The sequence below is a fragment of the Lissotriton helveticus genome, chromosome 1_2 (assembly GCF_964261635.1).
Source record: "Lissotriton helveticus chromosome 1_2, aLisHel1.1, whole genome shotgun sequence".
Taxonomy (NCBI): domain Eukaryota; kingdom Metazoa; phylum Chordata; class Amphibia; order Caudata; family Salamandridae; genus Lissotriton; species Lissotriton helveticus.
The window spans coordinates 409,569,052-409,572,763 of NC_136058.1; positions in this window are offsets into that span (position 1 = coordinate 409,569,052).

Here is a 3,712-nt window from a genome sequence, read left to right on the forward strand (position 1 = left end):
GGTAAGGACAGAGGGGTGGCTACACCCATGTCCTTTGTCCAGTTTCACACCAGTGCAGCAGCAAATGGCTCCTGCAACCGGTTTGAGCTGGACTATGCACAGGGACACCAAATGTGCCCCCAGTGCAGACTTTCTGGCACTCTAAGAGTGCATCCACTCAGCCCCAATACACTAAGGTCTCTCTGGGAGGTGGTCACACCGCCCGTGACAGGAAACCTATTGTCAGGCTTGGCTCAGCAGCAGGAGGTCAGACTTGTGTCTGTGCCTGGCATCATCTATTTTGTGATGCCCAGGTCGAAAAAGCGGGTATCGGGTGTACCGGTGTTTCACATAAGTCCCTCTAGAAGGGAGGAATCATGCCTTCCCGCGGGAGGTAGGATTCCAAGGTGTTTGACACCAAACACAACATGTTTCTAAGCAGCCGTTTTAAAGTACGCTGCCTAGCGCATCTTCCGCTCCTCATCAGCTAAGCTGGTAAGAGTGTCTAGATTTAAAAGAGCTAAATCAGGAGGAAGGGCCTTTAGTATTGCAGCGGCACTGGCCTGGAATAAACTCCCAACTGAACTCAGGCAGATGGAGAACTTGCTGCAGCTCAGGAAGAAGTTGAAGACATGGCTCTATCCCACCAAAAGTAGTAAGTACGTTCTGTGAATACCAAAAGTAGTAAGTTTAGGATTTTGTCTTAAGTTAGTTCTGTGAATCGAGCCCACAGGATTAAAGCGCTTTCCTCTCTTAAAAGATTTGGATCAATCTAACAGATGTGGTTAGGACACGTGTGTGGTCCATAATCAGCAAGAAAGGTAATTTAGCAATTCACCTTTAACTGGTCCTTAAAAACTCCCAGAATTAAGTTTGTTCTGTGAATCGGGCCCTGTGTCACTCTTCTGTCAGAAATGTGAGTCCCTAAATAGGGTGACAACCTGATTAAGTAATATATGAAAAATCTAGACCTATATGTTCTTCCATCTGCAAGTTTGGCTTGCCCCGAGACAGTTGCCTCCCTGAAATCCTCCCTGAAATCCTGAAATCAGCTTTGCTGTTTGTTAACCACATTTTGAACAAACTGCTGAACGCCTCACAGAAGTCTGCTGTTTGTTCTGAAGGGGTGAAAACAGTCCCTCCAGGTACCACTGTTAACAAAACTAATGCTGACCCCAAAACTCTTAGCAAATTCAGACCTATTTCAATTCTTCCCACAGTAGCCAAAATGCTGGAAAAGGTGGCTAATAGACAGCTTTCCCTTTTTATGGAATCAAACTCCCTTTTCCATGAAACGCAGTGTACAGGGTACAGTACAGAGTTGGCCTTACTGGAGATCTCTGAAATTATCAAGTCTAATCTGGTTCAGGGTGCATCGGCTACGGTTGTAGAATTGGATTTGTCATCAGCGTTTGACACGGTCTCGTATTCTAGCCTACAGCTGTTGAAGATTAGAACTCAAGGGAAAGCTCTGTCCTGGCTTAAATCATATCTTGAGGACAGATCTAAGGCTGTTTTCCTTGCTCCTTTTACTTCGGGTCCAAAGACCCTTAAATATGGATTCCCCTAGCAGGCTTCTCAGTTGCTGTAGCCCTGCTCTGTGAACAGGAGGACAGCTACCTGCCCCTTGGAGTCTCTTGGTTTTGGCTGGCCTCTGGAAACAGCAGGTACAGTCCCTTTCCTTCGCCTGCCACCAGGTTCAGTATGTGCACCCCATTTTAGTGCAGTCTCTCTTTGTCGTTTCCACGGTGCAGCACGGCAGTCCTTCTTCGGTCCTTCCTTGGGTCCAGATGAGATCTGGGTGCCAGGTGGGCTCTATTTATGTACAGAAAAGTGCCCTCAGGGTATGGTGCAGCTTGTAGCCATTGGGCTACCAGGTACCCTCTTTCCTGATAACCACTTATTGGGAAGTGTGGCATGTGGGCATCCCAGGATTCCGCATGCTCCAAAGATAGCAGAACCCCCTCTCTCAGTCTCCAAAGCTCTCTAGCCCCAAACCCAGAGGAGTGGCTAATGAGGGGGCTACATGTCCTGAAAAATTACAACCGTTTTCCCCTCTCCTTCCGGGTGTCAGCTATTCTGCCTAAACAATCGAGCTGCCCCTCTGCCAAGTGTTCCCCTTTGCTCTTCAAAGGCAGCTTCAGCTTTGAAGGTCACATTTTGGGTCAAATCCCGCATGGCTTCCTGTAGGAGGGAGGTAACACCTCTCTCCAGTGCAGGACCCTATTGTCTCCTTTCTTGGAAGTCGTTAACATGGCTCCCCGGGAGGGCAGAAAACTGTCTCAGACGCAAGCTAACTGCTAAAGGCATAGCAGACAGAAGGTTACAAAGTGGCAACTTTAGACTTGTTGTACACTGTAAATTATTACATTTATTTAAGCTTCAGAATCAAGTGGGGCTTAATGCAAGAGTTGTTTGATACTTTGTTGTATCAACTTTGGTTACACCATTCAGGATTTAGCACAGCTGAGGTGTCAGCATGTAACCCTGTACTCGCCAATGGGGCGGCCAAGTCTTTCCACAATAAAAACAACAGTTGCAGATTTTTCCTTGAAGAACATGTAAAATATGCTGCGCCCTGCCTTAGGGCTCGATAGACCTGCTATAGGGGTAACTTACGCATGTTTCAAGGGCACACTTGACTTTGCCATGGCTTTAAATGGGAACATCGGGCAAGCAGTTTGAAACTGCTCTTCCAGTCTGCAGTGAGTAGCTGGGAGACTCCTTTGACATTTATCACACCCAGGGTGGTGCAACCAGTGCTGCAGTACTTGGGGTGACCTTCTAACTTACATGCCCTGTTACCAGTGTACCACATACAAGGGACTGATAGGTAAGGTAGCCGATACCAAGTGGGTAAAGCCAATGTAACGTACAAGTTTTGAGGTCACGGCACTGACGCGGAGGTCTGGCTAGCAGGCCTCAGTTCTCTCTTAGAGTCTAAAAACCATCGGTCAAAAAATCCTGGGGGTGACCATACAAAAAGCTGCCTTCCTTATACTATTCAAGGGGTTTCATCCATTGGTCTGTTGTTGTGTCATTCACATTTTGCTTCAGCATCGGGCAGTGGGTCAGCCCACTCCAGCCATTGGCTTCCTTTACTGCGAGTGATTAATTTTACCTCTTGTCATCTGATTCAGAGATGCAAGAATGTCCTTCTCATGCCATGAGCTTTGCGCACCCATGCGTCTAGAGATGTAAGGGTGCGTTAAGTGGCATGTGCATGTTGTGAGGTGTTAGAGGGAGTGTGCTGCAGCCAGTATGGCACTTGACAGGAGATCAGCATACCAGGTGTATTCAGTTGTACTCCCATCACTGCCTGCAGGAGGAGGACCTACGCAGGGGCTTAGTGCAGACATGTGTGCCTTGCTGCAGACAGGTAAAAGCTGTGTTCTGGTACTATGTAGCAGTTCTTTTCACCTCTCAAGATCTTGATGCTGCCCCCTTCTTAAAGTCTGCCAAGCTTTGCAAGGTGCCAAGCGGACACTTAACAAAGGCAAGTGCACCATTCGAAGAAGCTCTCTTAAATTCTTCTCGGCTGATGCCATGAGTGTTGTCACTCTATCCGTGAGAGTGAGTTAGAGAGCAAAACTGACAGCCAACACGTCGTTCACCCCTTACACGGCCATCCAGCCTGGGGCTTCATCGGGGCATATTATAGGGTATTGGGAAAGTAGATTGTCTGGATCATTAGGGTCCTTTCGGGTGCTCTAAATGGCGGGCGTAAATGCCG